Raw genomic sequence first — 14,199 nt, forward strand, 5'->3', positions numbered from 1 at the left:
TTTCCTAACTTTATCTGTTTCACAATTAAATGCTGATTCACAAAAGTCATAAATAAACTAAAATATTTGAGGCCGGGGGGGGTGGTGGTGCAGTGGGTTGGACCGGGTTCTGCTCTCCAGTGGGTCTGGGGTTCGAGTCCCACTTGGGGTGCCTTGCGGCGGACTGGCATCCCGTCCTGGGTGTGTCCCCTCCCCCTCTGGCCTTACGCCCTGTGTTGCCGGGTAGGCTCCGGTTCCCCGCGACCCCGTATGGGACAAGCGGTTCAGAAAATGTGTGTGTGTGTGTGTGTGTGTGTGTGTGTGTGTGTGTGTATTTGAGGTCAATACTACTTAGTGTATTTAAAAAGCAATTTTTTAATCTGCATAACTTTTTGCAGGTCTTTTCAAACATTTACAGTTACTATTCAAGTCTGATAACATAGGGGGTACATAGTTCCTCAGGATTTGCTTCTTTGACATGAATAAACCAGGTTGTCAATTGCAGGACAAAACAATTTACTGATAGATGTCATTCCTACTGAACTATGGTCAATGATATCAACAAAAGAAGTTACTTGACAGTAAAACACTTTTAATGGTGTAGTTAATTGTTTGGTTAATGGTTTAAAAGCAACTAGAACTGATGCCTCATGATTGTGAATGAAAACAACAGAAGACGTCACAGTTTGCGGTAAAAAAAAAATTTGATTACTTTCAAAAAGAGAAAATTAAAAGAATTAAATGTGAAAAATTCTATGGCAAAGAGAACAGGGTGACAAGTGCTACGTTAAAGTACGTATTTTCTTTTCTTCACAAATCTAATCAAATAAAAAGTCATATTGATGCCAAAAACCTCAAAAAGGATTTTTTTTTTCCTGCTACAAAAAGCACACTGTGCGAGAAGCAGGATATACCGAAACTGACACTGGCTGGTACTGGAAAACAAGAAAATAAACAATGCAGGTTGAGGGATAAGCTGAAGGGATGAAGGGTCCTCGCTATATGATGCACATAACCTTACTGTAGCTTATCGGAAATGTAGTAGATAAGTCAGTAGCAAATTAGAAGCACACACGAGGTGAGCATGCATTGATCACGCAGAAAATAGGCCAATGAGAAATGTATGTGTGTATTGGATGCTCAGAGAAACTCCCTAGACTCATGGACAGGTTACTCTCCCTCCAGCTGGGGCAAAATAAAGTAAGATACGTTCTCCCATCTTGGGTTCTTTGTTTGAGTTATATCGACTTTCTTGCACAGACTGCAAACCAAAGGCACGTGGGGAAGAAGACAATGATAAACAAGTAAATAGAAAATTCTGCCTATTCAATGACTCAGAATGATTCTTTCCATCTGCCTATACAGACTTCCCTCACCTAAGACCCTCTTTCCCCCTAAAAACAGCAAAATGAATAAATATTTACTGTTGTATTACCGTGTTCCCAGCTACCCAAACTGCCCTATTTATATTCATCCAATACACTACTAAACTACTTAAAAGACAATTTCAGGCAAATTTGCACTGTCTAAATCACATGATATTTTCCTATCTTGCTACAAAATATTGTACGAACTTTATCACTAGCAAGACCCATTGGAGTACAGATGCAGTACTAGCAAGACCTATTGCAGAACAGATTAAACTTAAACCTTTCTTTTTATGATTTACTACGGTCCTTTTCAACTTTTTTTTTTTAAAAACATTTTTTCCCTTTGGTTTTCTTCCTTTGTCCCATTGTCATTCTAAAACAAGTAAAAATAATGACAAGAACAAAATACAGTATAAAATGGGAGCAATACATCACAAATCTGAAATACAAGAGCAAGCATGAAAGCAGTCACAACAGCAGCACACACAATGTCTGGGGAAGCATGAGGTAGTTCATACCACTCTGAAACAGATTTTTATCCCAGATACACCCTATTCATAGCACGCTGCTGAGGAGTTGAAATAAAAATTTCTTGGTAAAAAGGAACATGGATAACAAAATGCGCTAGGCAAAATATCAAAAAAACAAAAAAGCATTCAATGAGGGAAGACTCCACTATTTAAGTGTAATTTGTATATTGCTTTTGTGTATACAGAGCCCCAGCAAATGTGGCATTCTTATATGTGCCTATGTGTAATTTCTCCTTCATCACATTCTTTCACTTTAGCTGCTGAGAAACTCATTTAGCGTACACTTCCAGCAATAAATTCAAGCTGATAACTTTAGAGTAACCGTCCAGGTACTGTATGATTTTTTTATATCTAAATCTTGGTTACTAGTAAAGACTGAAATAATGTATAATGGCTCTCACTGATGTTATAAAATAGTAACTGGACTATGTCCTGTACCATACATGTAATTAATAGATTCCATTCATCCATTTTCTTGCCTTTACATTTATTAATTTAGCTGACGCTTTTCTCTGTACCCTTAGGGTCATGGTGGCAACAGGGAGCGTTGAGAAGCCCAGACGTCCTTGTCCCTCACAACTTCCTCCAGCTCAACCCGGGGAATCCCCAGCTGCTCCCAGGCCAACTGGAAGATATAATCTCTCCAGCGGGTCCTGGGCCAACCTCAGAGCCTCGTTGGCCATGTCTGGTATACCTCCAAATGGAGGCGCCCAGGGGGCATCCTTATCAGATGCCAGAACCACACAGAGGTGGAAGTTAAAAATCATTCTGGACAGTGTCCTCTGACAGTCATTCCCAGCACACTCTCACTGCCATCTGATCCAGCTCACCACCATATGATGATCAGTTGACAGCTCAACACTTCTCTTCACCCAAGTTTCCAAAACATGTGGTCTCAGGTCAGGTAAAATGACTACAAAGTCGATCATTGACCTTTGGCCCAAGGAGCTCCTGTACCAAGTACATTTATGAGCATCCTTGTGTTTGAACATGGTGTCTGTTATGGACAAACCATGGCTAGCACAGAAGTCCAATAACATTTCATCATTTGAGTTTAGCTCGGAAAAGCCATTCTTCCCAATCACCCCACTCCAGATTTCCTAGTCATTGCCAACATAAGTGTTGAAGTCCCCCACCCGAGCAGGACTATGAAGTCTGTAGGTGAGGCCCTGTCCAGAACCCCACCAACTCTCTCCAAGAAGCCTGAATACTCTGAACTGCTGTTTGGTGTGTAAGCACACACAACACTCAAAGTTTTCCTCTCTGCGACCTTAAGTCGCATTGAGGTGACCCTGTTGTCCACTGGGACAAACTCCAACTGTTTGGCAGCCAGCCAGGAGCTTGTGAGTATCCCCACACCTGCCCGATGCCTCTCACTCTATGCAACTCCTGACTAGGATAGAGACCACCCCCTATCGAGGAGTTTGGTTCCAGAGCCAACACTGTGAGTGGAGGTGAGCCCAACTATACCTAGTTGGTATCCCTCAACCTCCTGCATCAATTCCGGCTCCTTCCCCCCACAGAGGTTACATTCCATGCGCCAAGAGCTAGGGTCTGCTGCGAGGGGCTGTGTAGCCACGGACCACCCTGCTCCCTCCTGCTTCCTGATAGGCATCGCACCTGACCCCCATGTTGGACCTTGCAGGTGGTGGGCCCACATGGCGCCCCACGTTGCCTTTTCGGGCTGAGCCCGGCCAGGTTACGTGGGCTGCCTGGCCACCAGGCACTTGCCTAGGAACACTACCCCCAGACCTGGTGCCAGGGGTAGGTCCTGGTGACGTTATTCCAAGCAGGATAAACATTCTCTTGTTCCCATTTGCTATAGGGGTTTTAATTAACAAATTAAAACTGATTTAACCATTGGTATGAGATGAATAAGATGTTGTGGATAATACTATGCAAGGTTGTTGGGTTGCCGCCGTGACTGGATCAACACAATTGGTTGTGTGTCTGTGTAGTTGTTGTGGGTGGTATTTTTATTAATTTGTTTGTTAAATTGTGTTCAGTGGTTTGTTAGGGCACATGTTCACCTGAACAATTCTGTGTCCTGTAGTGTGGAGTGGGCATGACTCTGTCGATCGATTAATGGGTATGTTTGTTTTGGCTGCCATTGTTGGTGTAGTTTTGATTTTGATTAGAAATCTCAGTTGAAAGGAATTAGCCTGGTTTAAATAGCGACTGGTGACCCATACCGGTAGTGGCAGCCTCTTGGTGCTAAGACTTGGGGTGCCTACCTGTGGTAATCCACCGAGGAAGGGAGCCGTGTTCCACGAGGGATCATGAGTCAAACATGTCCACCATCAAAATCACCTGCAGCAACCGAGCTGTGCAATGCTGCCACCACCGAACACCTGGATGCTCTCATTACTACAGCAACCTGATTTGTCCTCATCTGTCAAACCCTCCATCCTGCTTCATGGGACTCTAGAACTGCCAGTCTGCTGTGAGAAAGGCTGACTTCATACCAGCCTATGCCTCCCATCTCTCACTGGACCTCCTGGCCCTAACTGAAACCTGGATCACCCCAGACAACACAGCCACACCCGCAGCTCTCTCCACTAACTACTCCTTCTCTCACACCCCTCGTCCCTCCAGCAGAGGTGGAGGCACAAGCTTGCTCATCTCTCCTCAGTGGAAATATTCTATTCTCCCTCTTCACCTGCATGATCTGTCCTCCTTTGAATGGCATGCTGTCTCTATCACTGCCCTAATCACTCTTGGTGTGGTTGTTCTTTATCGCTTTCCTGGTCCTCTCGGCTTATTCTTGGATGACCTTGACATCTCGTTGAGCTCTCTCCCTGGGGACAATGCTCCGTTAATTCTCCTGGGTGACTTCGACCTGCATGTCGACAACATTCATGCAAGCGGCCTTCTGTTGCTCCTGCAGTTCTTTAATCTTTTCCTGTCCCAATCCCCTGCTAGTCACAAAGCAGGCAGTTATCTTACCTTGCATTTTCCCGCAATGGTGGCTGTCCTGTCCTCTGTCACTCCGCTGCATGTCTCTCATCACTTCTTCATTTCCTTTCAACCTTGCCTCACCACTAATTCCTTGACTCTTTCTGCACCCATTGTCACCTTCCGCCGCAACTTAAAATCTCTTTCACCTTCCTGCTTTGCCTCTACTGCACTGTCCGCTCTCCCTTCTGCTGCACAATTCTTGGATCTATCAACAGACGATGTCACTAACGTTTTCCTCTCTGCCATATCTTCCACCCTTGACTCTCTCTGTCCACTGTCTTCCAGACCAGCACGCCCCAGTGTCACTCCATGGCTGACCGATATGTTACATGCTAACAGGACTAAACTCCGGGCTGCAGAGCGAAGATGGTGAAAATCCAAACTCGCTTGGACATGGATGCCTACCAATTACTCTTAGCTACTTTTCACTCTGCTGTCTCTTCAGCTAAAATTTCCTTCTACCACAACAAAATACAGCCTGCAACTAAAAACCACACAGACTCTTTGCCACCTTCTCATCCCTTCTGTGTCCCCCACTGCCTCCTCCTCCTTTTTCTCTCATTGCTGATGATTTTGCTTTGTTTTTTAGAGACAAAGTCAAAGCAATCCCTGACAAGTTCTCAGCATCACCCTGCCCGGTTCACACTGGACCTCCCTGCGAAGCTATGCTCTCCAAATTCAAGCCGCTCTCCAAATTCAAGCCGCTCTCCGAATCTGAAATCTCCGACCTCCTGATATCGCACAGAACCACCACCTGCTCGCTTGATCCGATCCCATTGTCACTCCCAAGGAACATTTCCTCGCAACTCTCCACCTTCATCTTTAAGATTATAAACTCCTCGCTCTCCTCTGGCTGTTTCTCAGCTGCTTTCATAACTACTCTCATTTCATCTCTGTTAAAGAAACCCTCCCTGGATCCCAATTCGATCCAAAACTACAGACCGGTCTCCCTCCTCTCCTTCCTCTCTAAAACTCTAGAGTGGGCAGCCTGTGATCAACTATCTGATTTTCTCAACCAGAACCATCTCCTCAATGGATATCGGTCTGGTTTCAAAGTTGGTCACTCCACTGAGATGGCGCTTCTGGCAGTGTATGATGCTCTCCAATCTGCTAAAGCCACCTCTCTCTCTTCGGTCCACATCTTCCTTGATCTGTCTGCAGCATTTGACACCGTCAACCACTGGATTCTATTTTCCTCTCTTAGTCAACTTGGGATCAAAGGAGCGGCACTAAGATGGTTTGAGTCCTACCTATCCGACAGATCCTATCAAGTGGTCTGGCGGAGCTCTCATTCTTTTCCTGTGCCTCTCTCAACTGGTATCCTACAGGTCTCGGTACTGGGTCCTCTGCTCTTCTCGATCTACACCTCCTCCCTTGCCCCTGTTATCACCTCCCACGGATTCAAATACCACTGCTACGCTGATGATACCCAACTCTTCCTCTCCTTTCCACCTGAAGCGTCAGACATTTCCGCACATATCGCTGCCTGCTTGTCGGACATCTCTGTCTGGATGTCTGATCACCACCTACAACTCAACCTCTCCAAAACAGAAATCCTACACCTTCCAGCTGGCCTGTCTTTCTGTCTCGATCTCTCAATCAAACTGGACAACTCACTCATTTTACTTGGACCTGCAGACACATCCTACATAACATCCACAGCATCCGGGTCACCAGTTGCTATTTAAACCAGGCTAATTCCTTTCAGCCTTACCTCACAACAGACTCTGTGTATCTACTTGTCCAGACCATGGTGATATCCCACCTGGACTACTGCAACTGTCTCCTATCTGGCCTTCCTGCTACTGCCATCTCACCTCTACAGCTGATACAGAATGCTGCTGCCCAAGATGTGTTTAACTTGCCGAAGCGTTCCCATGTATCTCCTCTACTTGTTTCTCTGCACTGGCTTCCTATAGCTGCCCAGATCAAATTTAAGACCTTGGTTATGGCCTACAAATGCATCAATAGAACTACTCCCAGCTATGTACAAGACTTGATCATTCGCTACACTACAACCAGACTCTTATGCTTTTCCACCATCTGCCTGCTTGGTGGTCCCACACATGAAAGGAAAAGTACAGGCGTTCTTGGTTCTGGCTCTGTTGTGGTGGAATGACCTCTCCCTCCCACTTGGAACCGCTGAATCTCTGTCCACATTTAAAACAGGTCTTAAAACTCAACTCTTCCAGACTCACTTCACCCATAATCTTTTAAGTTCATGTAGTGTGTAATTGTTCATACACTATAACTGTAAGATCATCCCAGGATAAACTTTTATGCGGCTTAGGCTCCGGCTTGCTGCGACCCTGCTTGGAAGAAGTGGTTGTAGAGAATGTGTGCGTGTGTATGTTGCTTTGGAGAAAAGCATCTGCTAAATGTAAAGGGAGATTCGGTGGATAACAGTGTTAAATACCCCAGAGATCAAATACAACCAGCACTGCTGAAAAGGTTGCAGCTCTAACTGGAGAGCTTTTAACACTGCAAGAAGAGCAGCCTTGATGGCATGGTGAAATAGAGGAGAATGGGGAGAAAGACGAAAGAAATAAAAGCAATGAGTTGTGGTGAACTGGACTAAAAGATAAGAGATGGAAACAAAAGAGGAGGTTACACAGGCTTATGGAAGAAATTGGGTTTTGCTGTGGGTGGAACATAATAAGCTCTTTATAAACTGTTAAGACCTTTAAGATTGCTGCCATTTCTGGTCAGCAGCACAGAGCTTGATTCTATAACCACAAAGCACTTCAATAACCATGAGCTGAAACATGCTGATCTGAAACTTTACAGGACTGAGGGTATAGAGAAGGGTAAGGTAGAAAGTGGTGGAATCTTCTGTTGACAAATCTAAAAATCTTGCAGTAGATGGGAGAGAAGTTATGAGGACAGGGAAGAGGGAAGAAAGTGTTAGGGATTTTAAGTAATGGTGCAACTTGACAGATGGTGCACAACAGGAAGGTTGGGTAGGAGTGGTTACATAAAAATGGACAGGTATGAAGAAATGATGAGGAACATGAAGCAGAGTAACAAGAGGAGTGGAAAACTGAAGTTTTCACAGTTTGGAAACCCAAAAAGGATAAGGGTGAGATAGTTGCTGGCCTTGTCAGTGGCACTGACACTTGGACACAGAGAGGTCAACGGACTGTGGAAGTGACAAAAGGTTATTTGCTTGAATGTCCAGAAAAATCAGTGGAGCATTGCCCTCTTGGAGAGAATGCAGTAAAAGAGACACAGAGGAAGTCAAATGAAAAAAGTTAACAAAAAGGGAGAACCAAATATTCCCACCGGGAAGAGATAAGCAAGCCCGGACTGCCAGAGAGGCGAAGGGTGTGGGGAAAGGAATAGCTGGTGGAGTGTGTTATGGATGTGGGTGTATTTTTAGGGGTGATGTTTTGTGTGGGCCAGAAATCTGAGGAAGACAGGTCAATGGGTTATTTCTAAAGATTTCTTTTATAACTATGGGGTATTTTAACATATGGAAAAATTAACCTTCACACTTTAATAAATTTATGAACAGGGGTCAAAACAACATACAGGTAGAGGCAGTACACCAAGATATTGTAAATATGTCCACATTTAGGGCTCCAGGTCAAAAGGTTGCAATATATCACATGTGATCAGGTAGCACATTCTGATAACTTCAAGAAGGGTATGTAAATATTCCAGAATTTCTTTAAGCTGTCAAGCAAATCAATTATCAGTTTTTCCAGTTTAAGAAATTTTAACACTTCAGTCATCCACATACTTACAAAGGGAACGTATGGATTGGACCATAACATTAAAATACATTTCCTTGCCAGGATTATGTGGGAGTAGTTATAGCCTATGTACTGTAACATCTTGAGAAGAAGAATTTGGGTTGAGATTTAACAAGAAATGGATGGAAACAAATTAAACTTTTTGTTAAAGGTTCTTTGAATGGCTGCATGAACCCTACTCCAGTAAACTGGTATCAAATATATATATAAATGTATCAAAGCGCCTGGAGAGGCTTTACACTTAAAATAGAGCTGTCCCTGGGTACAACCTGTGAAGACGCAACAGAGTGAGGTAGACTCTGTGAGTACACCTGAAATTGGGTACGTGGATGAACAGTGAGGTGCGCGCACACACACACACACACACACTGGCTGAAGCCGCTCGTCCTGAACGGGGGTTGTGGCGAGCTGCAGCCTAGCCTGGCAGCACAGGCCGTGGAGCTGGAAGGGGAGGGGGACACACCCAGGGTGGGACGCCAGTCTGTTGCAGGGCACCCCAAGCAGGACTCGAACCCCAGACGCACCGGAGAGGAGGACCCGTCCAAGCCCGTTGCACCACCGTGCCACCACGCCCCTTTTAGCATATATAGATCACCATTAATAATTGCTAAAAGAAGCTATGGTACTGTTCTCATGTCTTCTTCATTCTAGGAGTCAGTGCCAAGACTTGATAAAACAGTATATAATGCAGAGATCATGCCCCCAGAGTCGTTTGGTGTGATGAGCTGTTTCTTGGCTGTAGTAAATTCTTTCCATAACCAATCCTCCTTTTCTAGGGCTGCAATAATGTGTTACAGTTGCAGATATTCACAGAAGTCTGCATTAGGGAGGTCAAAGCTATTTCTTATAATTTTGAAACTCACCCATTTTTTCCATGATGGTGACTGACAGTTCAGAACTGCCCTTCATACAAGTGTCCAGAACACATAGCCTTTGATCAAACAACAGAACTACAAAGTATATCTTTGACCCAAGGTACACTGGTGCACTCAAGCTTTAAATATCTGTGACTGACAGATAAGCCATTAACAATTCACTGCTTGGGTTCAAATCAGGCAAACTATTGCTCCTGATTACCCCTCTTCAGGCTTCCAGATTGGTACCCATGTGAGCACTGAAGTCTACTAGTATGACTCCAGGGCCTCTAGGTGATCCCCTCTCTAGCTCTGCTTCCACCACCTCCAGGAAACAATGATAAACTGCATAGCTGTTAGGTGCATAAGCACATATGCAACAAGGCAACTTTCTGGTCCATTAAGGCAAACTCCAACTGTATAGCATGCAGCAGTGGGCTAGTGAATATCCTAAAATCAATCTGGGGGTTCTCACATAGGTCAACACCAGAGGATAGAAACTCCCAACCAAGAAGTCTACTACCACAAACAATACTGTATGTAGTGTTTTGAGCTAATATAACTAACCTGTACTCTTCTATCTCCCACACAAGCTTCAGCTCCTTTCCAACCAGCAAGCTGGCTTTTAATGTCCCAAGAGCCCTCTGCTTAATTGGTCTAGGCTTCATAAACTTTTTCTGATTCTGCCTGCTGTCCAAGAAGTACCGCACCCAGCTCTATATATATGGCCTTTTTGGTCTAAGATTAGACTGGTTTACAAAGGTCATACAACAGCCAGGCCACTCATTGATGAACACCAACTCCAGATCTGACTCCAAGGGTTAATTCTGGTAACCCAAATATATGCTACAACTCTTTATTTCTGTTTTGAATTTCCATCTCAGTCTATTACTTTAGTTGCTGTTTGTGCTGTGCCTCACCTTCAATCAATTTGCCAAAGATTGGCCAAAACAAAGCAAAAGGCACCAGAAAACATAGCTCTCAGGATTTCAGGATTCCTGGTGCACTCAAGTCCCTCCACCATGACAAGGTTGCAATCTATTTCTAGAAGCACAAATTTCAACTGTAAATAATAAAGAGCTAATGCTATACAATCAATTATATTCCATATGTTTCAGTTACTGTTTCTTTCAGGGACAGAGGAGGAAAAGAGAGTAAAAAACTGAAAAGCTTAATTAGCCGATGGCCCCTTGTGTTGTCAGCATTTTTGTAAAACAGATTGATGTTTGAGCTTACGAGATCATAAATATTACTTCTAGAACTTAAAAGGAAAATTATAACTTTGTTACACTACTACCCAGCTATATTGTTGTCTGTTTTGCAGCAATTTATTATTATTATTATTATTATGCATTTGTTCAGGACAACCTGCAATGTCAAAACTATTGGAAAACATCTGAGATATACCTGTGTAATATATTCTCAGGATATAGTACATCTTTACAAAGATAATTAAAAATAAGCATAGAAAATAATTCTAAATAAAATAAAGATATTTGCAAAAAGCAAAAAAGTCATAATTTGTCTAAAATTAAATTAAAGCATAAAGTAAAGAGCAGCAAGTGTGATTTTTGAAAACATGAGTAGCATTTAAAATTTAAATGAAGCACTTCTACAAATAAAATTGAAAATGAAAATTAAACTAAAAACTTACCTAATTATTATTACCTTTTACATAACTCTGGTGTTCTCCCACAGTGCAGATTTTAATCCATTGGTTGGTTAAAAAACAAGTCAAGTCAAGCCAAGCCGCGCCGGAACTATGTGATTTGTTTACTTTTGGTTTCACTAATGCAGCGCTTCATGTTGACTGACATCATTGTCGTCCAATACAATTGGCGTCTAGCTTTGCAGCTCACATTGTGTCCAGATTTGTCAGGCCATTATTCCATGTTGTTATGTTGTCTGCATAGCTACCTGAAATGTAAATACAGAATGTATTTCATTTGTAATGCTTCGCAAAGCATCAAGTCTCTTGTTGCGTGTGAAAAGTATAGTTCGTGAGACTAAGTACACTACACAGATACTTAGAGTTTAAAGCTGAGCTAAAAGGGCTTAAGAGATCATGTTTTCAACCTCTGACTACAACCACTTCCTTGTGTGACTAGCTTCCTTTCCAACTTTGTGTTCGTCAACGCAGGTGCTGCGCAATTGCTGCGCCCGTTTCTTGGGTACAGGCGGAAATGACGTTTACTGGTCACATTATGGACTGACGAGCGCTACGCGCGCTGGTTTGGCCGGCAGCGCGCCGCCTATAATCAATCAGTGCGGACGGTAGAGCAATACGGCTGTGAATAATGTAACGTGTCCATTTAATCTACCGTAAAGAGTCCAGGTTTGGGAGTCTGAATAATCAATTCGTAACACATATGATATGTATACCCAATCTAAACGAAGTACACGATTGCAGTGAGTGGCATGACTGGTCTGCAGCCTGCAGGACAGTAACACGTAGAGCGAGCATAGAGGATATATGCATAGACTATAGAGGATAAATAATATTCGAAATGATAAAAATGATTATCTTAATAAACGAAATTATATATATTGGCGTTATTTCATGCTTTCCTCGTGTTGCAAATTTGTTAATTGAGCGCGCGTGGGTGTACCAGATAGTCTTTAGGTTTTGTGTCGAATTATATTTGAAATTAAAATTAACATCATTTCGCCCCTCTGATTTAGAATTTGTAAGGCAATCTCTTTTATACCAAGCAACTAGTGACGTCAGACGCGCACGGGATACGTCTCCAGGGAAACTCTTAGGATGTCTCCAGGGCAACCAGAGATGACAGACGCGAACTACCCGTCAGTGGGGGAGGGGTCCATGTCCGTTGTTCAGAGTAGTCAGACTACTCTGTTAATGGCCATTCGTAAATGTAGAAAATGATTCCCCTCTCTATTAACACAAAGTCAAAATACACCTATTCAGGTTGGGAGAATTCTTCCTGAGGAGTTCAATTTATTATCCCTTCTTTAGTTTATTAGGCAATTCTTTGGCGTTATCAGGACTGAATTTGTTATTTTCATGCCCCCTGACAGTTGACTAATTGACTACCATGGCTTTGAAGCCATGATAATCTTCCAGTCTTCTTCACAGTTATAGTTGGAGGTTGGCCTCTTACAGCATAAGCCCATGACCCCTCATTTACTAATTTCACCTGTTATAATTGTGTAGTCATGGCCCCAAAACAGTAGTCATGTACCTTGTTGACATGACAATATCTCCTCCCTTCCTTTTTAGAGAAGAGAGAAACTTGATAATTAATGATCACATCACTGAAAACATCCGTTTACAGAATGAAAACCCATGTCTGATCTGAAAGCACTAAGGTTCCCATAACCTCAAAGAGGTATACGGCTAACATTTTACTTTTACATTTAACAAAACAAATTACAACAATATCAGTAAATCATTATCATCTCAGGGGCCAATTTTTATGGAGAAGCTAGAGCATTCCTATTTGCAGTGAGTAAGCTGAGTGCCCCACTACCAAGATCTGGCTGAACAGTTCCTGTCCCATCACCTCTCAGATATGCTCATAAAACTGCACAGAATCCATTGCATTTCAGCACATATCCTGTTCTCTGCCTTACCTCCTGTAGTGAAAATTCCGGTCACATGCTCCACTACCTTGCCATCCAAATGTGGACCCTATATACCTATTCGTCCCTGCTTCCTACACATTCCTTTAAAGAACCCATCTTCCTCTCCACTCCTTTCCAAAGCACTATCTACCTACTAAGCTTCAAGTAGCCCTTCCCTCTATATCATCCTTTTACACACCTATGAACCATCACTTCCTGAGAGACAACCACATAATCCATATATAACTGAATGCCCTCACTTTCACCACGTAACACCCACTGCTGATCCAAACCACTTCCTGCCCACATCTATCAGACCATAATCTTTGCAAACCCTCCTCAGTCAATCGCCTGTTTCCCCTCACCTACCTTATCTAGGGATATATTAATATCTCCTGTCATAACCACTGGCCTTTCCATCCCCCGACAAATCCCACAATCCACCAAAGAAACCCACCTCATTCCCTTTCACCCTATTGATATCCCCTTTTCATCAGGTAGCATAGTGCTTTGGGGTGTAATATTTGTGCCTCACTTTTCCTGGGCTGGCTTGCTCTGTGGTGAGTCTGGAGTTTGAGTCTTCCTTGGGGGTGCCTTGCAGCAGATTGGTCCCGTTCTGGGTGTGTCCCCTCCCCCTCCAGGCTTGCGCCCTGTGTTGCCGGGTTAGGCTCCGGCTCGCAATGACCCTGCTCAGGACAAGTGATTTCAGTCAATGTGTATGTATGTGTGTGTGTGTGTGTGTGTGTTTTCTGGGGCTGTGGGTTTGGATGTGGGTGCAAATCTAGCTCATTCCATGCAGAGTTTGCATGTTCTCCCCATGTTTTTGTGGGATTTCTCCACAACTCAAATATGTATCTCAGATAGATTGGTGATTCTAAATTGCCTTTAGTGTGAAAATGAATGTGTGTGGCTACCCTGCAGTGGAACCACATGCTATCCAGAGTCTAACTGGGTTAACCTTGTAACTTTTGATTCAGGGGCAACCACTGATGTGGTTAATGATCATATGTGATCCAGAGACTAACTGCTGTTTGTGACACATGTAGCACAGATTAGATTATACTCATTTTGAATTCCTGTGCTGATGTGTCATGCTGTGACCAATTTTTGTTTAGTGCTCAATGAAGATCCCAGTCTTTTTTTAGTCGATACCTTTGTCCAAGGCAAG

General features: G+C 43.3%; 1 protein-coding gene across 6 annotated transcripts in view; it reads right to left on the reverse strand.

Moving 5' to 3' along the window:
* The window catches only part of LOC108942090 (zinc finger and BTB domain-containing protein 20-like), a 104,079-nt gene extending 90,528 nt beyond the window's left edge, over positions 1-13,551 (reverse strand). For 3 of the 6 annotated variants that reach the window (XM_018765170.2, XM_018765167.2, XM_018765168.2), the window contains exon 1: positions 11,101-11,558. The gene's annotated coding sequence lies outside the window, so the exon portion shown is untranslated. Of the gene's footprint in view, positions 1-11,100; positions 11,559-13,040; positions 13,279-13,488 lie in introns of those variants that run through there. The other 3 variants (XM_029255412.1, XM_029255411.1, XM_029255410.1) reach the window with 3 other exon arrangements.
* Between the last annotated feature and the right edge of the window lie 648 nt (positions 13,552-14,199).

The sequence above is a fragment of the Scleropages formosus genome, chromosome 10, assembly GCF_900964775.1.
Source record: "Scleropages formosus chromosome 10, fSclFor1.1, whole genome shotgun sequence".
NCBI classification, from domain to species: Eukaryota; Metazoa; Chordata; class Actinopteri; order Osteoglossiformes; family Osteoglossidae; genus Scleropages; species Scleropages formosus.